Below are 26,260 nucleotides of genomic sequence, written 5' to 3' on the forward strand. Positions count from 1 at the left end.
GGCAGCGCTAAACCGCTGCGCCACTGGGGCTGCCCTTTATTCTATTTTTTTCGATTCGATTCAATATTTTTGATTCGAATCGACTTGATTCTTTTTGATTTGATTATTTTAGATTCGATTCGGTTCGATTATTTTCAATTTGATTCTATTCGATTCGATTTTTCTCAATTCTATTCTGTTCTTTTCGATTCAATTCGATTATATTCGATTCAATTCGATTGGTTTATATTCGATTCGATTCGATGGGAATCGATTATTTTTTATTCGATTCGATTTGATTCAATTATTTTCAATTCAATTCTATTCGATTATTTTCATTTCAATTCGATTCGATTCGATTTGATTATAATGAATTCTTTTCAATTCTATTTGAATACTTTTAATTCAATTCGATTCGATTATTTTTGATTCGATTCTATTTTTTCGATTTGATTATTTTCGATTCAATTTGATTCGATTCGATTCGATTCGATTATTTTCAATTTGATTCTATTCGATTCGATTCAATTCTTTTCTATTCTATTCGTATCACCTCGATTCTTTTCGATTCGATTATTTTAGATTCGATTCGATTATTTTCAATTTGATTTGATTATTTTTGATTCGATTCGATTCTTTTCAATTCAATTCGATTCTTTTCGATTCGATTCGATTACTTTCAATTCTCTTCTTTTCCATTATTTTCGATTCAATTCGATGTGAATCGATTATTTTTGAATCTATTCGTTTCAATTCGATTCGATTCAATTTGATTAGATTCGATTATTTTAGATTCGATTCGAATCGATTCCATTAATTTTTATTCGATTCGATAATTTTTTATTCAATTCGATTATTTTCGATTCGATTCGATGGATTCGATTCGTTTATTTTCGATTCTATTTGATTATTTTTGATTCGATTCGATTCTTTTCAATTTGATTCGATTCTTTTCGATTCGACTCGATTTTTTTCGATTCGATACGATTCTTTTCCATTCGATTCGATTCTTTTCGATTCGATTCATTCGAATAATCTAATCAAATCAAATTGAATCGAAAAGATTTGATTCGAATCGAATAGAAGAGAATCGAATCGAATCGAATTGAAAGAATCGAATCGAATCAAATCGAAAAGAATCGAATCGAATCAAATCAAAAAGAATCTAAACGAATTGAAAAAATCGAATCGAATTTAATACAATCGAAAAGAATCGAATCGAAAGAATCGAATCAAATCGACAAAAATTGAATCAAATTGAATTGAATCGAACATTATCGAATCAAATGACATCGAAAAGAAGCGAATCGAAAAGAATCGAATCCAATAGAAAAGAATCGAATCGAATTGAATCAAATTGAAAGGAATCGAATCAACAAAAAGAATCGAAACCAATTGAAAAAGATCGATTCGATTCGATTAATTTCAATTCAATTCGATTATTTTTGATTCAATTCCATTCGATTCGATTCTTTTCTATTCGATTCGATTATTTTTGATTCTATTCGATTCTTTTCGATTCGATTAATTTCGATTCGATTTGATTCGATTCTTTTCAATTTGATTTGATTATTTTCTTTTTTTAATTTTTAAATTTATTTATGATAGTCACACAGAGAGAGAGAGAGAGGCAGAGACACAGACAGAGGGAGAAGCAGGCTCCATGCACCGGGAGCCCAACGTGGGATTCAATCCCAGATCTCCAGAATCACGCCCTGGGCCAAAGGCAGGCTCTAAACTGCTGCGCCACCCAGGGATCCCCAATTTGATTATTTTCTATTCAATTCTATTCTATTCAATTATTTTCGGTTCAATTCGGTTTGATTATTTTTTAATTGATTTGATTCTTTTCGATTCGATTCGATTATTTTCGATTCGAATCAATTCGATTCTTTTCGAGTCTGTTATTTTAGATTCGATTTGATTTTTTGATTCGATTTGATTCTTTTCGATTCGAATCGATTCGATTCTTTTCGATTCGATTATTTTCAATTCGATTCGATTCTTTTCGATTCGATTCGATTCGATTATATTTGATTCAATTCGATTGGCTTAGATTCGATTCGATTCGATGGGAATCGATTGTTTTTGATTCAATTTGATGGGATTCGATTCTTTTCGATTTGATTCGATTCTTTTTGATTTGACTCCATTTTTTCGATTCAATTAGATTCTTTTGGATTCGTAAGGATTCCTTTCCATTCGATTCGATTCTTTTCGATTTGATTCGATTCGATTCTTTTCAATTCGATTCATTCAAATAATCGAATCAAATCAAATTGAATCGAAAAGATTTGATTCGAATCGAATAGAAAAGAATCGAATCTAATTGAATCGAATCAAAAAGAATCAAATCGAATTGAATCTAATCGAAAAGAATCGAATTGAATCGAATCAAAAAGATCTACACGAATTGAAAAAAATGGAATCAAATCGAATAGAATCGAAAAGAATCGAATCGAATCGAAAGAATCGAATCAAATCGACAAAAATCAAATCAAATTGAATTGAATCGAACAGAATTGAATCGAATGACATCGAAAAGAAGCGAATCGAAAAGAATCGAATCCAATAGAAAAGAACCGAATCGAATTGAATCAAATCGAAAGGAATCGAATAAAATCAAAAATAATCAAAACGAATTGAAAAATCGAATCGATTTGATTAATTTCGGTTCGATTCGATTATTTTTGATTCAATTCGTTTTGATTCGATTATTTTCTATTCGATTTGATTATTTTTGATTCGATTCGATTCTTTTCGATTCGATTAATTTCGATTTGATTTGATTCGATTCTTTTCAATTCGATTTGATTTTCTTTTTTTTTAATTTTTAAATTTAGTTTTGATAGTCACACAGAGAGAGAGAGAGAGGCAAAGACACAGACAGAGGGAGAAGCAGGCTCCATGCACCGGGAGCCCAACGTGGGATTCAATCCCAGATCTCCAGAATCACGCCCTGGGCCAAAGGCAGGCGCTAAACCGCTGCGCCACCCAGGGATCCCCGATTTGATTATTTTCTATTCAATTCTATTCTATTCGATTATTTTCAGTTCGATTCGATTGCATTTGATTCGATTATTTTCGATTCAATTCGGTTTGATTATTTTTGAATTGATTTGATTCTTTTCGATTTAAATCGATTCGATTCTTTTCGATTCCATTATTTTATTTTTTTTTAAACTAGATTAATTATTTATTTATTTATTTATGATAGTCACAGAGAGAGAGAGGCAGAGACATAGGCAGAGGGAGAAGCAGGCTCTATGCACCGGGAGCCCGATGTGGGATTCGATCCAGGGTCTCCAGGATTGCGCCCTGGGCCAAAGGCAGGCGCCAAACTGCTGCGCCACCCAGGGATCCCTGATTCCATTATTCTAGATTTGATTCGATTTTTTGATTCGATTCGATTATTTTTGATTCAATTCGATTGGATTATTTTCGATTCGGTTCTATTCGAACCGATTATTTTCGATTCAATTCGATTCGATGCGATTATTTTCCATTTGATTCGATTATTTTCGATTCGATTTGATTAATTTTGATTCGATACGATTATTTTCAATTCAATTCAATACAATTTGATTATTTCTTATTCTATTTGATTGGATTCGATTCGATTTTTTTGATTCGATTCGATTATTTTTTATTAGATTCAATTCTTTTCGATTCGATTCGATTTGATTCTATTCGATTATTTTCGATTCAATTCGGTTCGATTCGAATCGATTATTTTCGATTCAATTCAATTCGATTCGGTTCGATAATTTTCGATTTGATTCGATTATTTTGTATTCGATTCAATTCGATTCGAATCGAGTATTTTCGATTCGATTATATGCGAATCAGTTTGGTTCGATTCGATTCGATTATTTTCGATTCAAATCAGTTCGATTCGATTATTTTAGATTCAATTCGGTTCGATTGGGTTTGATTATTTTCGATTTGATTCGATTCGATTCGATTATTTTCGATTCGATTCTATTGGATTCGTTTAGATTATTTTCAATTCGATTCGATTCTTCAATTCGATTCGATTATTTTCGATTCACTTCATTTCTATTATTTCCGGTTCGATTCGATGCGAATCTTTTCGATTTGATTATTTTCGATTCGATTCGATTCTTTTCAATTCGATTCGAATCCTTTCGATTCGGTTCGATTATTTTCGCTTCAAATCAATTCTTTTCGATTTGATTCTTTTCCTTTTTTAAATTTCTTTTACAGATTTTATTTAGTTATTCATAGAGACACAGCTAGAGAGAGAGAGGCAGAGACACAGGCAGAGGGAGAAGCAGGCTCCATCCAGGGAGCCTGATGTGTGACTCAATCCCGGGTCTCCAGGATCACACCCTGGGCTGCAGGCAGCGCTAAACCGCTGCGCCACTGGGGCTGCCCTTTATTCTATTTTTTTCGATTCGATTCAATATTTTTGATTCGAATCGACTTGATTCTTTTTGATTTGATTATTTTAGATTCGATTCGGTTCGATTATTTTCAATTTGATTCTATTCGATTCGATTTTTCTCAATTCTATTCTGTTCTTTTCGATTCAATTCGATTATATTCGATTCAATTCGATTGGTTTATATTCGATTCGATTCGATGGGAATCGATTATTTTTTATTCGATTCGATTTGATTCAATTATTTTCAATTCAATTCTATTCGATTATTTTCATTTCAATTCGATTCGATTCGATTTGATTATAATGAATTCTTTTCAATTCTATTTGAATACTTTTAATTCAATTCGATTCGATTATTTTTGATTCGATTCTATTTTTTCGATTTGATTATTTTCGATTCAATTTGATTCGATTCGATTCGATTCGATTATTTTCAATTTGATTCTATTCGATTCGATTCAATTCTTTTCTATTCTATTCGTATCACCTCGATTCTTTTCGATTCGATTATTTTAGATTCGATTCGATTATTTTCAATTTGATTTGATTATTTTTGATTCGATTCGATTCTTTTCAATTCAATTCGATTCTTTTCGATTCGATTCGATTACTTTCAATTCTCTTCTTTTCCATTATTTTCGATTCAATTCGATGTGAATCGATTATTTTTGAATCTATTCGTTTCAATTCGATTCGATTCAATTTGATTAGATTCGATTATTTTAGATTCGATTCGAATCGATTCCATTAATTTTTATTCGATTCGATAATTTTTTATTCAATTCGATTATTTTCGATTCGATTCGATGGATTCGATTCGTTTATTTTCGATTCTATTTGATTATTTTTGATTCGATTCGATTCTTTTCAATTTGATTCGATTCTTTTCGATTCGACTCGATTTTTTTCGATTCGATACGATTCTTTTCCATTCGATTCGATTCTTTTCGATTCGATTCATTCGAATAATCTAATCAAATCAAATTGAATCGAAAAGATTTGATTCGAATCGAATAGAAGAGAATCGAATCGAATCGAATTGAAAGAATCGAATCGAATCAAATCGAAAAGAATCGAATCGAATCAAATCAAAAAGAATCTAAACGAATTGAAAAAATCGAATCGAATTTAATACAATCGAAAAGAATCGAATCGAAAGAATCGAATCAAATCGACAAAAATTGAATCAAATTGAATTGAATCGAACATTATCGAATCAAATGACATCGAAAAGAAGCGAATCGAAAAGAATCGAATCCAATAGAAAAGAATCGAATCGAATTGAATCAAATTGAAAGGAATCGAATCAACAAAAAGAATCGAAACCAATTGAAAAAGATCGATTCGATTCGATTAATTTCAATTCAATTCGATTATTTTTGATTCAATTCCATTCGATTCGATTCTTTTCTATTCGATTCGATTATTTTTGATTCTATTCGATTCTTTTCGATTCGATTAATTTCGATTCGATTTGATTCGATTCTTTTCAATTTGATTTGATTATTTTCTTTTTTTAATTTTTAAATTTATTTATGATAGTCACACAGAGAGAGAGAGAGAGGCAGAGACACAGACAGAGGGAGAAGCAGGCTCCATGCACCGGGAGCCCAACGTGGGATTCAATCCCAGATCTCCAGAATCACGCCCTGGGCCAAAGGCAGGCTCTAAACTGCTGCGCCACCCAGGGATCCCCAATTTGATTATTTTCTATTCAATTCTATTCTATTCAATTATTTTCGGTTCAATTCGGTTTGATTATTTTTTAATTGATTTGATTCTTTTCGATTCGATTCGATTATTTTCGATTCGAATCAATTCGATTCTTTTCGAGTCTGTTATTTTAGATTCGATTTGATTTTTTGATTCGATTTGATTCTTTTCGATTCGAATCGATTCGATTCTTTTCGATTCGATTATTTTCAATTCGATTCGATTCTTTTCGATTCGATTCGATTCGATTATATTTGATTCAATTCGATTGGCTTAGATTCGATTCGATTCGATGGGAATCGATTGTTTTTGATTCAATTTGATGGGATTCGATTCTTTTCGATTTGATTCGATTCTTTTTGATTTGACTCCATTTTTTCGATTCAATTAGATTCTTTTGGATTCGTAAGGATTCCTTTCCATTCGATTCGATTCTTTTCGATTTGATTCGATTCGATTCTTTTCAATTCGATTCATTCAAATAATCGAATCAAATCAAATTGAATCGAAAAGATTTGATTCGAATCGAATAGAAAAGAATCGAATCTAATTGAATCGAATCAAAAAGAATCAAATCGAATTGAATCTAATCGAAAAGAATCGAATTGAATCGAATCAAAAAGATCTACACGAATTGAAAAAAATGGAATCAAATCGAATAGAATCGAAAAGAATCGAATCGAATCGAAAGAATCGAATCAAATCGACAAAAATCAAATCAAATTGAATTGAATCGAACAGAATTGAATCGAATGACATCGAAAAGAAGCGAATCGAAAAGAATCGAATCCAATAGAAAAGAACCGAATCGAATTGAATCAAATCGAAAGGAATCGAATAAAATCAAAAATAATCAAAACGAATTGAAAAATCGAATCGATTTGATTAATTTCGGTTCGATTCGATTATTTTTGATTCAATTCGTTTTGATTCGATTATTTTCTATTCGATTTGATTATTTTTGATTCGATTCGATTCTTTTCGATTCGATTAATTTCGATTCGATTTGATTCGATTCTTTTCAATTCGATTTGATTTTCTTTTTTTTTAATTTTTAAATTTAGTTTTGATAGTCACACAGAGAGAGAGAGAGAGGCAAAGACACAGACAGAGGGAGAAGCAGGCTCCATGCACCGGGAGCCCAACGTGGGATTCAATCCCAGATCTCCAGAATCACGCCCTGGGCCAAAGGCAGGCGCTAAACCGCTGCGCCACCCAGGGATCCCCGATTTGATTATTTTCTATTCAATTCTATTCTATTCGATTATTTTCAGTTCGATTCGATTGCATTTGATTCGATTATTTTCGATTCAATTCGGTTTGATTATTTTTGAATTGATTTGATTCTTTTCGATTTAAATCGATTCGATTCTTTTCGATTCCATTATTTTATTTTTTTTTTAACTAGATTATTTATTTATTTATTTATTTATGATAGTCACAGAGAGAGAGAGGCAGAGACATAGGCAGAGGGAGAAGCAGGCTCTATGCACCGGGAGCCCGATGTGGGATTCGATCCAGGGTCTCCAGGATTGCGCCCTGGGCCAAAGGCAGGCGCCAAACTGCTGCGCCACCCAGGGATCCCTGATTCCATTATTCTAGATTTGATTCGATTTTTTGATTCGATTCGATTATTTTTGATTCAATTCGATTGGATTATTTTCGATTCGGTTCTATTCGAACCGATTATTTTCGATTCAATTCGATTCGATGCGATTATTTTCCATTTGATTCGATTATTTTCGATTCGATTTGATTAATTTTGATTCGATACGATTATTTTCAATTCAATTCAATACAATTTGATTATTTCTTATTCTATTTGATTGGATTCGATTCGATTTTTTTGATTCGATTCGATTATTTTTTATTAGATTCAATTCTTTTCGATTCGATTCGATTTGATTCTATTCGATTATTTTCGATTCAATTCGGTTCGATTCGAATCGATTATTTTCGATTCAATTCAATTCGATTCGGTTCGATAATTTTCGATTTGATTCGATTATTTTGTATTCGATTCAATTCGATTCGAATCGAGTATTTTCGATTCGATTATATTCGAATCAGTTTGGTTCGATTCGATTCGATTATTTTCGATTCAAATCAGTTCGATTCGATTATTTTAGATTCAATTCGGTTCGATTGGGTTTGATTATTTTCGATTTGATTCGATTCGATTCGATTATTTTCGATTCGATTCTATTGGATTCGTTTAGATTATTTTCAATTCGATTCGATTCTTCAATTCGATTCGATTATTTTCGATTCACTTCATTTCTATTATTTCCGGTTCGATTCGATGCGAATCTTTTCGATTTGATTATTTTCGATTCGATTCGATTCTTTTCAATTCGATTCGAATCCTTTCGATTCGGTTCGATTATTTTCGCTTCAAATCAATTCTTTTCGATTTGATTCTTTTCCTTTTTTAAATTTCTTTTACAGATTTTATTTAGTTATTCATAGAGACACAGCTAGAGAGAGAGAGGCAGAGACACAGGCAGAGGGAGAAGCAGGCTCCATCCAGGGAGCCTGATGTGTGACTCAATCCCGGGTCTCCAGGATCACACCCTGGGCTGCAGGCAGCGCTAAACCGCTGCGCCACTGGGGCTGCCCTTTATTCTATTTTTTTCGATTCGATTCAATATTTTTGATTCGAATCGACTTGATTCTTTTTGATTTGATTATTTTAGATTCGATTCGGTTCGATTATTTTCAATTTGATTCTATTCGATTCGATTTTTCTCAATTCTATTCTGTTCTTTTCGATTCAATTCGATTATATTCGATTCAATTCGATTGGTTTATATTCGATTCGATTCGATGGGAATCGATTATTTTTTATTCGATTCGATTTGATTCAATTATTTTCAATTCAATTCTATTCGATTATTTTCATTTCAATTCGATTCGATTCGATTTGATTATAATGAATTCTTTTCAATTCTATTTGAATACTTTTAATTCAATTCGATTCGATTATTTTTGATTCGATTCTATTTTTTCGATTTGATTATTTTCGATTCATTTGATTCGATTCGATTCGATTCGATTATTTTCAATTTGATTCTATTCGATTCGATTCAATTCTTTTCTATTCTATTCGTATCACCTCGATTCTTTTCGATTCGATTATTTTAGATTCGATTCGATTATTTTCAATTTGATTTGATTATTTTTGATTCGATTCGATTCTTTTCAATTCAATTCGATTCTTTACGATTCGATTCGATTACTTTCAATTCTCTTCTTTTCCATTATTTTCGATTCAATTCGATGTGAATCGATTATTTTTGAATCTATTCGTTTCAATTCGATTCGATTCAATTTGATTAGATTCGATTATTTTAGATTCGATTCGAATCGATTCCATTAATTTTTATTCGATTCGATAATTTTTTATTCAATTCGATTATTTTCGATTCGATTCGATGGATTCGATTCGTTTATTTTCGATTCTATTTGATTATTTTTGATTCGATTCGATTCTTTTCGATTCGACTCGATTTTTTTCGATTCGATACGATTCTTTTCCATTCGATTCGATTCTTTTCGATTCGATTCATTCGAATAATCTAATCAAATCAAATTGAATCGAAAAGATTTGATTCGAATCGAATAGAAGAGAATCGAATCGAATCGAATTGAAAGAATCGAATCGAATCAAATCGAAAAGAATCGAATCGAATCAAATCAAAAAGAATCTAAACGAATTGAAAAAATCGAATCGAATTTAATACAATCGAAAAGAATCGAATCGAAAGAATCGAATCAAATCGACAAAAATTGAATCAAATTGAATTGAATCGAACATTATCGAATCAAATGACATCGAAAAGAAGCGAATCGAAAAGAATCGAATCCAATAGAAAAGAATCGAATCGAATTGAATCAAATTGAAAGGAATCGAATCAACAAAAAGAATCGAAACCAATTGAAAAAGATCGATTCGATTCGATTAATTTCAATTCAATTCGATTATTTTTGATTCAATTCCATTCGATTCGATTCTTTTCTATTCGATTCGATTATTTTTTATTCTATTCGATTCTTTTCGATTCGATTAATTTCGATTCGATTTGATTCGATTCTTTTCAATTTGATTTGATTATTTTCTTTTTTTAATTTTTAAATTTATTTATGATAGTCACACAGAGAGAGAGAGAGAGGCAGAGACACAGACAGAGGGAGAAGCAGGCTCCATGCACCGGGAGCCCAACGTGGGATTCAATCCCAGATCTCCAGAATCACGCCCTGGGCCAAAGGCAGGCTCTAAACTGCTGCGCCACCCAGGGATCCCCAATTTGATTATTTTCTATTCAATTCTATTCTATTCAATTATTTTCGGTTCAATTCGGTTTGATTATTTTTTAATTGATTTGATTCTTTTTGATTCGATTCGATTATTTTCGATTCGAATCAATTCGATTCTTTTCGAGTCTGTTATTTTAGATTCGATTTGATTTTTTGATTCGATTTGATTCTTTTCGATTCGAATCGATTCGATTCTTTTCGATTCGATTATTTTCAATGCGATTCGATTCTTTTCGATTCGATTCGATTATATTTGATTCAATTCGATTGGCTTAGATTCGATTCGATTCGATGGGAATCGATTATTTTTGATTCAATTTGATGGGATTCGATTCTTTTCGATTTGATTCGATTCTTTTTGATTTGACTCCATTTTTTCGATTCAATTAGATTCTTTTGGATTCGTAACGATTCTTTTCCATTCGATTCGATTCTTTTCGATTTGATTCGATTCGATTCTTTTCAATTCGATTCATTCAAATAATCGAATCAAATCAAATTGAATCGAAAAGATTTGATTCGAATCGAATAGAAAAGAATCGAATCTAATTGAATCGAATCAAAAAGAATCAAATCGAATTGAATCTAATCGAAAAGAATCGAATTGAATCGAATCAAAAAGATCTACACGAATTGAAAAAAATGGAATCAAATCGAATAGAATCGAAAAGAATCGAATCGAATCGAAAGAATCGAATCAAATCGACAAAAATCAAATCAAATTGAATTGAATCGAACAGAATTGAATCGAATGACATCGAAAAGAAGCGAATCGAAAAGAATCGAATCCAATAGAAAAGAACCGAATCGAATTGAATCAAATCGAAAGGAATCGAATAAAATCAAAAATAATCAAAACGAATTGAAAAATCGAATCGATTTGATTAATTTCGGTTCGATTCGATTATTTTTGATTCAATTCGTTTTGATTCGATTATTTTCTATTCGATTTGATTATTTTTGATTCGATTCGATTCTTTTCGATTCGATTAATTTCGATTCGATTTGATTCGATTCTTTTCAATTCGATTTGATTTTCTTTTTTTTTAATTTTTAAATTTAGTTTTGATAGTCACACAGAGAGAGAGAGAGAGGCAAAGACACAGACAGAGGGAGAAGCAGGCTCCATGCACCGGGAGCCCAACGTGGGATTCAATCCCAGATCTCCAGAATCACGCCCTGGGCCAAAGGCAGGCGCTAAACCGCTGCGCCACCCAGGGATCCCCGATTTGATTATTTTCTATTCAATTCTATTCTATTCGATTATTTTCAGTTCGATTCGATTGCATTTGATTCGATTATTTTCGATTCAATTCGGTTTGATTATTTTTGAATTGATTTGATTCTTTTCGATTTAAATCGATTCGATTCTTTTCGATTCCATTATTTTATTTTTTTTTAAACTAGATTAATTATTTATTTATTTATTTATGATAGTCACAGAGAGAGAGAGGCAGAGACATAGGCAGAGGGAGAAGCAGGCTCTATGCACCGGGAGCCCGATGTGGGATTCGATCCAGGGTCTCCAGGATTGCGCCCTGGGCCAAAGGCAGGCGCCAAACTGCTGCGCCACCCAGGGATCCCTGATTCCATTATTCTAGATTTGATTCGATTTTTTGATTCGATTCGATTATTTTTGATTCAATTCGATTGGATTATTTTCGATTCGGTTCTATTCGAACCGATTATTTTCGATTCAATTCGATTCGATGCGATTATTTTCCATTTGATTCGATTATTTTCGATTCGATTTGATTAATTTTGATTCGATACGATTATTTTCAATTCAATTCAATACAATTTGATTATTTCTTATTCTATTTGATTGGATTCGATTCGATTTTTTTGATTCGATTCGATTATTTTTTATTAGATTCAATTCTTTTCGATTCGATTCGATTTGATTCTATTCGATTATTTTCGATTCAATTCGGTTCGATTCGAATCGATTATTTTCGATTCAATTCAATTCGATTCGGTTCGATAATTTTCGATTTGATTCGATTATTTTGTATTCGATTCAATTCGATTCGAATCGAGTATTTTCGATTCGATTATATTCGAATCAGTTTGGTTCGATTCGATTCGATTATTTTCGATTCAAATCAGTTCGATTCGATTATTTTAGATTCAATTCGGTTCGATTGGGTTTGATTATTTTCGATTTGATTCGATTCGATTCGATTATTTTCGATTCGATTCTATTGGATTCGTTTAGATTATTTTCAATTCGATTCGATTCTTCAATTCGATTCGATTATTTTCGATTCACTTCATTTCTATTATTTCCGGTTCGATTCGATGCGAATCTTTTCGATTTGATTATTTTCGATTCGATTCGATTCTTTTCAATTCGATTCGAATCCTTTCGATTCGGTTCGATTATTTTCGCTTCAAATCAATTCTTTTCGATTTGATTCTTTTCCTTTTTTAAATTTCTTTTACAGATTTTATTTAGTTATTCATAGAGACACAGCTAGAGAGAGAGAGGCAGAGACACAGGCAGAGGGAGAAGCAGGCTCCATCCAGGGAGCCTGATGTGTGACTCAATCCCGGGTCTCCAGGATCACACCCTGGGCTGCAGGCAGCGCTAAACCGCTGCGCCACTGGGGCTGCCCTTTATTCTATTTTTTTCGATTCGATTCAATATTTTTGATTCGAATCGACTTGATTCTTTTTGATTTGATTATTTTAGATTCGATTCGGTTCGATTATTTTCAATTTGATTCTATTCGATTCGATTTTTCTCAATTCTATTCTGTTCTTTTCGATTCAATTCGATTATATTCGATTCAATTCGATTGGTTTATATTCGATTCGATTCGATGGGAATCGATTATTTTTTATTCGATTCGATTTGATTCAATTATTTTCAATTCAATTCTATTCGATTATTTTCATTTCAATTCGATTCGATTCGATTTGATTATAATGAATTCTTTTCAATTCTATTTGAATACTTTTAATTCAATTCGATTCGATTATTTTTGATTCGATTCTATTTTTTCGATTTGATTATTTTCGATTCAATTTGATTCGATTCGATTCGATTCGATTATTTTCAATTTGATTCTATTCGATTCGATTCAATTCTTTTCTATTCTATTCGTATCACCTCGATTCTTTTCGATTCGATTATTTTTGATTCGATTCGATTCTTTTCAATTCAATTCGATTCTTTTCGATTCGATTCGATTACTTTCAATTCTCTTCTTTTCCATTATTTTCGATTCAATTCGATGTGAATCGATTATTTTTGAATCTATTCGTTTCAATTCGATTCGATTCAATTTGATTAGATTCGATTATTTTAGATTCGATTCGAATCGATTCCATTAATTTTTATTCGATTCGATAATTTTTTATTCAATTCGATTATTTTCGATTCGATTCGATGGATTCGATTCGTTTATTTTCGATTCTATTTGATTATTTTTGATTCGATTCGATTCTTTTCGATTCGACTCGATTTTTTTCGATTCGATACGATTCTTTTCCATTCGATTCGATTCTTTTCGATTCGATTCATTCGAATAATCTAATCAAATCAAATTGAATCGAAAAGATTTGATTCGAATCGAATAGAAGAGAATCGAATCGAATTGAATTGAAAGAATCGAATCGAATCAAATCGAAAAGAATCGAATCGAATCAAATCAAAAAGAATCTAAACGAATTGAAAAAATCGAATCGAATTTAATACAATCGAAAAGAATCGAATCGAAAGAATCGAATCAAATCGACAAAAATTGAATCAAATTGAATTGAATCGAACATTATCGAATCAAATGACATCGAAAAGAAGCGAATCGAAAAGAATCGAATCCAATAGAAAAGAATCGAATCGAATTGAATCAAATTGAAAGGAATCGAATCAACAAAAAGAATCGAAACCAATTGAAAAAGATCGATTCGATTCGATTAATTTCAATTCAATTCGATTATTTTTGATTCAATTCCATTCGATTCGATTCTTTTCTATTCGATTCGATTATTTTTGATTCTATTCGATTCTTTTCGATTCGATTAATTTCGATTCGATTTGATTCGATTCTTTTCAATTTGATTTGATTATTTTCTTTTTTTAATTTTTAAATTTATTTATGATAGTCACACAGAGAGAGAGAGAGAGGCAGAGACACAGACAGAGGGAGAAGCAGGCTCCATGCACCGGGAGCCCAACGTGGGATTCAATCCCAGATCTCCAGAATCACGCCCTGGGCCAAAGGCAGGCTCTAAACTGCTGCGCCACCCAGGGATCCCCAATTTGATTATTTTCTATTCAATTCTATTCTATTCAATTATTTTCGGTTCAATTCGGTTTGATTATTTTTTAATTGATTTGATTCTTTTTGATTCGATTCGATTATTTTCGATTCGAATCAATTCGATTCTTTTCGAGTCTGTTATTTTAGATTCGATTTGATTTTTTGATTCGATTTGATTCTTTTCGATTCGAATCGATTCGATTCTTTTCGATTCGATTATTTTCAATGCGATTCGATTCTTTTCGATTCGATTCGATTCGATTATATTTGATTCAATTCGATTGGCTTAGATTCGATTCGATTCGATGGGAATCGATTATTTTTGATTCAATTTGATGGGATTCGATTCTTTTCGATTTGATTCGATTCTTTTTGATTTGACTCCATTTTTTCGATTCAGTTAGATTCTTTTGGATTCGTAACGATTCTTTTCCATTCGATTCGATTCTTTTCGATTTGATTCGATTCGATTCTTTTCAATTCGATTCATTCAAATAATCGAATCAAATCAAATTGAATCGAAAAGATTTGATTCGAATCGAATAGAAAAGAATCGAATCTAATTGAATCGAATCAAAAAGAATCAAATCGAATTGAATCTAATCGAAAAGAATCGAATTGAATCGAATCAAAAAGATCTACACGAATTGAAAAAAATGGAATCAAATCGAATAGAATCGAAAAGAATCGAATCGAATCGAAAGAATCGAATCAAATCGACAAAAATCAAATCAAATTGAATTGAATCGAACAGAATTGAATCGAATGACATCGAAAAGAAGCGAATCGAAAAGAATCGAATCCAATAGAAAAGAACCGAATCGAATTGAATCAAATCGAAAGGAATCGAATAAAACCAAAAATAATCAAAACGAATTGAAAAATCGAATCGATTTGATTAATTTCGGTTCGATTCGATTATTTTTGATTCAATTCGTTTTGATTCGATTATTTTCTATTCGATTTGATTATTTTTGATTCGATTCGATTCTTTTCGATTCGATTAATTTCGATTCGATTTGATTCGATTCTTTTCAATTCGATTTGATTTTCTTTTTTTTTAATTTTTAAATTTAGTTTTGATAGTCACACAGAGAGAGAGAGAGAGGCAAAGACACAGACAGAGGGAGAAGCAGGCTCCATGCACCGGGAGCCCAACGTGGGATTCAATCCCAGATCTCCAGAATCACGCCCTGGGCCAAAGGCAGGCGCTAAACCGCTGCGCCACCCAGGGATCCCCGATTTGATTATTTTCTATTCAATTCTATTCTATTCGATTATTTTCAGTTCGATTCGATTGCATTTGATTCGATTATTTTCGATTCAATTCGGTTTGATTATTTTTGAATTGATTTGATTCTTTTCGATTTAAATCGATTCGATTCTTTTCGATTCCATTATTTTATTTTTTTTTAAACTAGATTAATTATTTATTTATTTATTTATGATAGTCACAGAGAGAGAGAGGCAGAGACATAGGCAGAGGGAGAAGCAGGCTCTATGCACCGGGAGCCCGATGTGGGATTCGATCCAGGGTCTCCAGGATTGCGCCCTGGGCCAAAGGCAGGCGCCAAACTGCTGCGCCACCCAGGGATCCCTGATTCCATTATTCTAGATTTGATTCGATTTTTTGATTCGATTCGATTATTTTTGATTCAATTCGATTGGATTATTTTCGATTCGGTTCTATTCGAACCGATTATTTTCGATTCAATTCGATTCGATGCGATTATTTTCCATTTGATTCGATTATTTTCGATTCGATTTGATTAATTTTGATTCGATACGATTATTTTCAATTCAATTCAATACAATTTGATTATTTCTTATTCTATTTGATTGGATTCGATTCGATTTTTTTGATTCGATTCGATTATTTTTTATTAGATTCAATTCTTTTCGATTCGATTCGATTTGATTCTATTCGATTATTTTCGATTCAATTCGGTTCGATTCGAATCGATTATTTTCGATTCAATTCAATTCGATTCGGTTCGATAATTTTCGATTTGATTCGATTATTTTGTATTCGATTCAATTCGATTCGAATCGAGTATTTTCGATTCGATTATATGCGAATCAGTTTGGTTCGATTCGATTCGATTATTTTCGATTCAAATCAGTTCGATTCGATTATTTTAGATTCAATTCGGTTCGATTGGGTTTGATTATTTTCGATTTGATTCGATTCGATTCGATTATTTTCGATTCGATTCTATTGGATTCGTTTAGATTATTTTCAATTCGATTCGATTCTTCAATTCGATTCGATTATTTTCGATTCACTTCATTTCTATTATTTCCGGTTCGATTCGATGCGAATCTTTTCGATTTGATTATTTTCGATTTGATTATTTTCGATTCGATTCGATTCTTTTCAATTCGATTCGAATCCTTTCGATTCGGTTCGATTATTTTCGCTTCAAATCAATTCTTTTCGATTTGATTCTTTTCCTTTTTTAAATTTCTTTTACAGATTTTATTTAGTTATTCATAGAGACACAGCTAGAGAGAGAGAGGCAGAGACACAGGCAGAGGGAGAAGCAGGCTCCATCCAGGGAGCCTGATGTGTGACTCAATCCCGGGTCTCCAGGATCACACCCTGGGCTGCAGGCAGCGCTAAACCGCTGCGCCACTGGGGCTGCCCTTTATTCTATTTTTTTCGATTCGATTCAATATTTTTGATTCGAATCGACTTGATTCTTTTTGATTTGATTATTTTAGATTCGATTCGGTTCGATTATTTTCAATTTGATTCTATTCGATTCGATTTTTCTCAATTCTATTCTGTTCTTTTCGATTCAATTCGATTATATTCGATTCAATTCGATTGGTTTATATTCGATTCGATTCGATGGGAATCGATTATTTTTTATTCGATTCGATTTGATTCAATTATTTTCAATTCAATTCTATTCGATTATTTTCATTTCAATTCGATTCGACTCGATTTGATTATAATGAATTCTTTTCAATTCTATTTGAATACTTTTAATTCAATTCGATTCGATTATTTTTGATTCGATTCTATTTTTTCGATTTGATTATTTTCGATTCAATTTGATTCGATTCGATTCGATTCGATTATTTTCAATTTGATTCTATTCGATTCGATTCAATTCTTTTCTATTCTATTCGTATCACCTCGATTCTTTTCGATTCGATTATTTTAGATTCGATTCGATTATTTTCAATTTGATTTGATTATTTTTGATTCGATTCGATTCTTTTCAATTCAATTCGATTCTTTTCGATTCGATTCGATTACTTTCAATTCTCTTCTTTTCCATTATTTTCGATTCAATTCGATGTGAATCGATTATTTTTGAATCTATTCGTTTCAATTCGATTCGATTCAATTTGATTAGATTCGATTATTTTAGATTCGATTCGAATCGATTCCATTAATTTTTATTCGATTCGATAATTTTTTATTCAATTCGATTATTTTCGATTCGATTCGATGGATTCGATTCGTTTATTTTCGATTCTATTTGATTATTTTTGATTCGATTCGATTCTTTTCAATTTGATTCGATTCTTTTCGATTCGACTCGATTTTTTTCGATTCGATACGATTCTTTTCCATTCGATTCGATTCTTTTCGATTCGATTCATTCGAATAATCTAATCAAATCAAATTGAATCGAAAAGATTTGATTCGAATCGAATAGAAGAGAATCGAATCGAATCGAATTGAAAGAATCGAATCGAATCAAATCGAAAAGAATCGAATCGAATCAAATCAAAAAGAATCTAAACGAATTGAAAAAATCGAATCGAATTTAATACAATCGAAAAGAATCGAATCGAAAGAATCGAATCAAATCGACAAAAATTGAATCAAATTGAATTGAATCGAACATTATCGAATCAAATGACATCGAAAAGAAGCGAATCGAAAAGAATCGAATCCAATAGAAAAGAATCGAATCGAATTGAATCAAATTGAAAGGAATCGAATCAACAAAAAGAATCGAAACCAATTGAAAAAGATCGATTCGATTCGATTAATTTCAATTCAATTCGATTATTTTTGATTCAATTCCATTCGATTCGATTCTTTTCTATTCGATTCGATTATTTTTGATTCTATTCGATTCTTTTCGATTCGATTAATTTCGATTCGATTTGATTCGATTCTTTTCAATTTGATTTGATTATTTTCTTTTTTTAATTTTTAAATTTATTTATGATAGTCACACAGAGAGAGAGAGAGAGGCAGAGACACAGACAGAGGGAGAAGCAGGCTCCATGCACCGGGAGCCCAACGTGGGATTCAATCCCAGATCTCCAGAATCACGCCCTGGGCCAAAGGCAGGCTCTAAACTGCTGCGCCACCCAGGGATCCCCAATTTGATTATTTTCTATTCAATTCTATTCTATTCAATTATTTTCGGTTCAATTCGGTTTGATTATTTTTTAATTGATTTGATTCTTTTCGATTCGATTCGATTATTTTCGATTCGAATCAATTCGATTCTTTTCGAGTCTGTTATTTTAGATTCGATTTGATTTTTTGATTCGATTTGATTCTTTTCGATTCGAATCGATTCGATTCTTTTCGATTCGATTATTTTCAATTCGATTCGATTCTTTTCGATTCGATTCGATTCGATTATATTTGATTCAATTCGATTGGCTTAGATTCGATTCGATTCGATGGGAATCGATTGTTTTTGATTCAATTTGATGGGATTCGATTCTTTTCGATTTGATTCGATTCTTTTTGATTTGACTCCATTTTTTCGATTCAATTAGATTCTTTTGGATTCGTAACGATTCCTTTCCATTCGATTCGATTCTTTTCGATTTGATTCGATTCGATTCTTTTCAATTCGATTCATTCAAATAATCGAATCAAATCAAATTGAATCGAAAAGATTTGATTCGAATCGAATAGAAAAGAATCGAATCTAATTGAATCGAATCAAAAAGAATCAAATCGAATTGAATCTAATCGAAAAGAATCGAATTGAATCGAATCAAAAAGATCTACACGAATTGAAAAAAATGGAATCAAATCGAATAGAATCGAAAAGAATCGAATCGAATCGAAAGAATCTAATCAAATCGACAAAAATCAAATCAAATTGAATTGAATCGAACAGAATTGAATCGAATGACATCGAAAAGAAGCGAATCGAAAAGAATCGAATCCAATAGAAAAGAACCGAATCGAATTGAATCAAATCGAAAGGAATCGAATAAAACCAAAAATAATCAAAACGAATTGAAAAATCGAATCGATTTGATTAATTTCGGTTCGATTCGATTATTTTTGATTCAATTCGTTTTGATTCGATTATTTTCTATTCGATTTGATTATTTTTGATTCGATTCGATTCTTTTCGATTCGATTAATTTCGATTCGATTTGATTCGATTCTTTTCAATTCGATTTGATTTTCTTTTTTTTTAATTTTTAAATTTAGTTTTGATAGTCACACAGAGAGAGAGAGAGAGGCAAAGACACAGACAGAGGGAGAAGCAGGCTCCATGCACCGGGAGCCCAACGTGGGATTCAATCCCAGATCTCCAGAATCACGCCCTGGGCCAAAGGCAGGCGCTAAACCGCTGCGCCACCCAGGGATCCCCGATTTGATTATTTTCTATTCAATTCTATTCTATTCGATTATTTTCAGTTCGATTCGATTGCATTTGATTCGATTATTTTCGATTCAATTCGGTTTGATTATTTTTGAATTGATTTGATTCTTTTCGATTTAAATCGATTCGATTCTTTTCGATTCCATTATTTTATTTTTTTTTAAACTAGATTAATTATTTATTTATTTATTTATGATAGTCACAGAGAGAGAGAGGCAGAGACATAGGCAGAGGGAGAAGCAGGCTCTATGCACCGGGAGCCCGATGTGGGATTCGATCCAGGGTCTCCAGGATTGCGCCCTGGGCCAAAGGCAGGCGCCAAACTGCTGCGCCACCCAGGGATCCCTGATTCCATTATTCTAGATTTGATTCGATTTTTTGATTCGATTCGATTATTTTTGATTCAATTCGATTGGATTATTTTCGATTCGGGTCTATTCGAACCGATTATTTTCGATTCAATTCGATTCGATGCGATTATTTTCCATTTGATTCGATTATTTTCGATTCGATTTGATTAATTTTGATTCGATACGATTATTTTCAATTCAATTCAATACAATTTGATTATTTCTTATTCTATTTGATTGGATTCGATTCGATTTTTTTGATTCGATTCGATTATTTTTTATTAGATTCAATTCTTTTCGATTCGATTCGATTTGATTCTATTCGATTATTTTCGATTCAATTCGGTTCGATTCGAATCGATTATTTTCGATTCAATTCAATTCGATTCGGTTCGATAATTTTCGATTTGATTCGATTATTTTGTATTCGATTCAATTCGATTCGAATCGAGTATTTTCGATTCGATTATATGCGAATCAGTTTGGTTCGATTCGATTCGATTATTTTCGATTCAAATCAGTTCGATTCGATTATTTTAGATTCAATTCGGTTCGATTGGGTTTGATTATTTTCGATTTGATTCGATTCGATTCGATTATTTTCGATTCGATTCTATTGGATTCGTTTAGATTATTTTCAATTCGATTCGATTCTTCAATTCGATTCGATTATTTTCGATTCACTTCATTTCTATTATTTCCGGTTCGATTCGATGCGAATCTTTTCGATTTGATTATTTTCGATTTGATTATTTTCGATTCGATTCGATTCTTTTCAATTCGATTCGAATCCTTTCGATTCGGTTCGATTATTTTCGCTTCAAATCAATTCTTTTCGATTTGATTCTTTTCCTTTTTTAAATTTCTTTTACAGATTTTATTTAGTTATTCATAGAGACACAGCTAGAGAGAGAGAGGCAGAGACACAGGCAGAGGGAGAAGCAGGCTCCATCCAGGGAGCCTGATGTGTGACTCAATCCCGGGTCTCCAGGATCACACCCTGGGCTGCAGGCAGCGCTAAACCGCTGCGCCACTGGGGCTGCCCTTTATTCTATTTTTTTCGATTCGATTCAATATTTTTGATTCGAATCGACTTGATTCTTTTTGATTTGATTATTTTAGATTCGATTCGGTTCGATTATTTTCAATTTGATTCTATTCGATTCGATTTTTCTCAATTCTATTCTGTTCTTTTCGATTCAATTCGATTATATTCGATTCAATTCGATTGGTTTATATTCGATTCGATTCGATGGGAATCGATTATTTTTTATTCGATTCGATTTGATTCAATTATTTTCAATTCAATTCTATTCGATTATTTTCATTTCAATTCGATTCGATTCGATTTGATTATAATGAATTCTTTTCAATTCTATTTGAATACTTTTAATTCAATTCGATTCGATTATTTTTGATTCGATTCTATTTTTTCGATTTGATTATTTTCGATTCAATTTGATTCGATTCGATTCGATTCGATTATTTTCAATTTGATTCTATTCGATTCGATTCAATTCTTTTCTATTCTATTCGTATCACCTCGATTCTTTTCGATTCGATTATTTTAGATTCGATTCGATTATTTTCAATTTGATTTGATTATTTTTGATTCGATTCGATTCTTTTCAATTCAATTCGATTCTTTTCGATTCGATTCGATTACTTTCAATTCTCTTCTTTTCCATTATTTTCGATTCAATTCGATGTGAATCGATTATTTTTGAATCTATTCGTTTCAATTCGATTCGATTCAATTTGATTAGATTCGATTATTTTAGATTCGATTCGAATCGATTCCATTAATTTTTATTCGATTCGATAATTTTTTATTCAATTCGATTATTTTCGATTCGATTCGATGGATTCGATTCGTTTATTTTCGATTCTATTTGATTATTTTTGATTCGATTCGATTCTTTTCAATTTGATTCGATTCTTTTCGATTCGACTCGATTTTTTTCGATTCGATACGATTCTTTTCCATTCGATTCGATTCTTTTCGATTCGATTCATTCGAATAATCTAATCAAATCAAATTGAATCGAAAAGATTTGATTCGAATCGAATAGAAGAGAATCGAATCGAATCGAATTGAAAGAATCGAATCGAATCAAATCGAAAAGAATCGAATCGAATCAAATCAAAAAGAATCTAAACGAATTGAAAAAATCGAATCGAATTTAATACAATCGAAAAGAATCGAATCGAAAGAATCGAATCAAATCGACAAAAATTGAATCAAATTGAATTGAATCGAACATTATCGAATCAAATGACATCGAAAAGAAGCGAATCGAAAAGAATCGAATCCAATAGAAAAGAATCGAATCGAATTGAATCAAATTGAAAGGAATCGAATCAACAAAAAGAATCGAAACCAATTGAAAAAGATCGATTCGATTCGATTAATTTCAATTCAATTCGATTATTTTTGATTCAATTCCATTCGATTCGATTCTTTTCTATTCGATTCGATTATTTTTTATTCTATTCGATTCTTTTCGATTCGATTAATTTCGATTCGATTTGATTCGATTCTTTTCAATTTGATTTGATTATTTTCTTTTTTTAATTTTTAAATTTATTTATGATAGTCACACAGAGAGAGAGAGAGAGGCAGAGACACAGACAGAGGGAGAAGCAGGCTCCATGCACCGGGAGCCCAACGTGGGATTCAATCCCAGATCTCCAGAATCACGCCCTGGGCCAAAGGCAGGCTCTAAACTGCTGCGCCACCCAGGGATCCCCAATTTGATTATTTTCTATTCAATTCTATTCTATTCAATTATTTTCGGTTCAATTCGGTTTGATTATTTTTTAATTGATTTGATTCTTTTCGATTCGATTCGATTATTTTCGATTCGAATCAATTCGATTCTTTTCGAGTCTGTTATTTTAGATTCGATTTGATTTTTTGATTCGATTTGATTCTTTTCGATTCGAATCGATTCGATTCTTTTCGATTCGATTCTTTTCAATTCGATTCGATTCTTTTCGATTCGATTCGATTCGATTATATTTGATTCAATTCGATTGGCTTAGATTCGATTCGATTCGATGGGAATCGATTATTTTTGATTCAATTTGATGGGATTCGATTCTTTTCGATTTGATTCGATTCTTTTTGATTTGACTCCATTTTTTCGATTCAATTAGATTCTTTTGGATTCGTAACGATTCTTTTCCATTCGATTCGATTCTTTTCGATTTGATTCGATTCGATTCTTTTCAATTCGATTCATTCAAATAATCGAATCAAATCAAATTGAATCGAAAAGATTTGATTCGAATCGAATAGAAAAGAATCGAATCTAATTGAATCGAATCAAAAAGAATCAAATCGAATTGAATCTAATCGAAAAGAATCGAATTGAATCGAATCAAAAAGATCTACACGAATTGAAAAAAATGGAATCAAATCGAATAGAATCGAAAAGAATCGAATCGAATCGAAAGAATCGAATCAAATCGACAAAAATCAAATCAAATTGAATTGAATCGAACAGAATTGAATCGAATGACATCGAAAAGAAGCGAATCGAAAAGAATCGAATCCAATAGAAAAGAACCGAATCGAATTGAATCAAATCGAAAGGAATCGAATAAAATCAAAAATAATCAAAACGAATTGAAAAATCGAATCGATTTGATTAATTTCGGTTCGATTCGATTATTTTTGATTCAATTCGTTTTGATTCGATTATTTTCTATTCGATTTGATTATTTTTGATTCGATTCGATTCTTTTCGATTCGATTAATTTCGATTCGATTTGATTCGATTCTTTTCAATTCGATTTGATTTTCTTTTTTTTTAATTTTTAAATTTAGTTTTGATAGTCACACAGAGAGAGAGAGAGAGGCAAAGACACAGACAGAGGGAGAAGCAGGCTCCATGCACCGGGAGCCCAACGTGGGATTCAATCCCAGATCTCCAGAATCACGCCCTGGGCCAAAGGCAGGCGCTAAACCGCTGCGCCACCCAGGGATCCCCGATTTGATTATTTTCTATTCAATTCTATTCTATTCGATTATTTTCAGTTCGATTCGATTGCATTTGATTCGATTATTTTCGATTCAATTCGGTTTGATTATTTTTGAATTGATTTGATTCTTTTCGATTTAAATCGATTCGATTCTTTTCGATTCCATTATTTTATTTTTTTTTAAACTAGATTAATTATTTATTTATTTATTTATGATAGTCACAGAGAGAGAGAGGCAGAGACATAGGCAGAGGGAGAAGCAGGCTCTATGCACCGGGAGCCCGATGTGGGATTCGATCCAGGGTCTCCAGGATTGCGCCCTGGGCCAAAGGCAGGCGCCAAACTGCTGCGCCACCCAGGGATCCCTGATTCCATTATTCTAGATTTGATTCGATTTTTTGATTCGATTCGATTATTTTTGATTCAATTCGATTGGATTATTTTCGATTCGGTTCTATTCGAACCGATTATTTTCGATTCAATTCGATTCGATGCGATTATTTTCCATTTGATTCGATTATTTTCGATTCGATTTGATTAATTTTGATTCGATACGATTATTTTCAATTCAATTCAATACAATTTGATTATTTCTTATTCTATTTGATTGGATTCGATTCGATTTTTTTGATTCGATTCGATTATTTTTTATTAGATTCAATTCTTTTCGATTCGATTCGATTTGATTCTATTCGATTATTTTCGATTCAATTCGGTTCGATTCGAATCGATTATTTTCGATTCAATTCAATTCGATTCGGTTCGATAATTTTCGATTTGATTCGATTATTTTGTATTCGATTCAATTCGATTCGAATCGAGTATTTTCGATTCAATTATATGCGAATCAGTTTGGTTCGATTCGATTCGATTATTTTCGATTCAAATCAGTTCGATTCGATTATTTTAGATTCAATTCGGTTCGATTGGGTTTGATTATTTTCGATTTGATTCGATTCGATTCGATTATTTTCGATTCGATTCTATTGGATTCGTTTAGATTATTTTCAATTCGATTCGATTCTTCAATTCGATTCGATTATTTTCGATTCACTTCATTTCTATTATTTCCGGTTCGATTCGATGCGAATCTTTTCGATTTGATTATTTTCGATTTGATTATTTTCGATTCGATTCGATTCTTTTCAATTCGATTCGAATCCTTTCGATTCGGTTCGATTATTTTCGCTTCAAATCAATTCTTTTCGATTTGATTCTTTTCCTTTTTTAAATTTCTTTTACAGATTTTATTTAGTTATTCATAGAGACACAGCTAGAGAGAGAGAGGCAGAGACACAGGCAGAGGGAGAAGCAGGCTCCATCCAGGGAGCCTGATGTGTGACTCAATCCCGGGTCTCCAGGATCACACCCTGGGCTGCAGGCAGCGCTAAACCGCTGCGCCACTGGGGCTGCCCTTTATTTTTTTCGATTCGATTCAATATTTTTGATTCGAATCGACTTGATTCTTTTTGATTTGATTATTTTAGATTCGATTCGGTTCGATTATTTTCAATTTGATTCTATTCGATTCGATTTTTCTCAATTCTATTCTGTTCTTTTCGATTCAATTCGATTATATTCGATTCAATTCGATTGGTTTATATTCGATTCGATTCGATGGGAATCGAT

Source organism: Canis aureus, chromosome 28 (genome assembly GCF_053574225.1).
Source record: "Canis aureus isolate CA01 chromosome 28, VMU_Caureus_v.1.0, whole genome shotgun sequence".
Taxonomy (NCBI): domain Eukaryota; kingdom Metazoa; phylum Chordata; class Mammalia; order Carnivora; family Canidae; genus Canis; species Canis aureus.